Here is a 253-nt window from a genome sequence, read left to right as displayed (position 1 = left end):
AGGGGCAGAGCTGGAGAGGGGAGAGGGGGAATGATGGAGGGGGAATGTCCATGCAGTGAGTAGCGTGCTGGGCTGCTGTGGAGAGGTGCCCCTAGGGACAGCGGTAGTAAAAACTGATTTATATATATATAAATATAATAGCTTTTTAACTACATTAACAAGCTTGCCAAAGAAATCATTCAGAGTGCACTTCGATTGAGGTGTGGGCACAGTGCATTTGATGGCTGCCCCACGGAGCACCCCAACATGGTAC

This window comes from Meleagris gallopavo, chromosome 1, assembly GCF_000146605.3.
Source record: "Meleagris gallopavo isolate NT-WF06-2002-E0010 breed Aviagen turkey brand Nicholas breeding stock chromosome 1, Turkey_5.1, whole genome shotgun sequence".
NCBI classification, from domain to species: Eukaryota; Metazoa; Chordata; class Aves; order Galliformes; family Phasianidae; genus Meleagris; species Meleagris gallopavo.
This window is presented reverse-complemented; position numbering follows the sequence as displayed.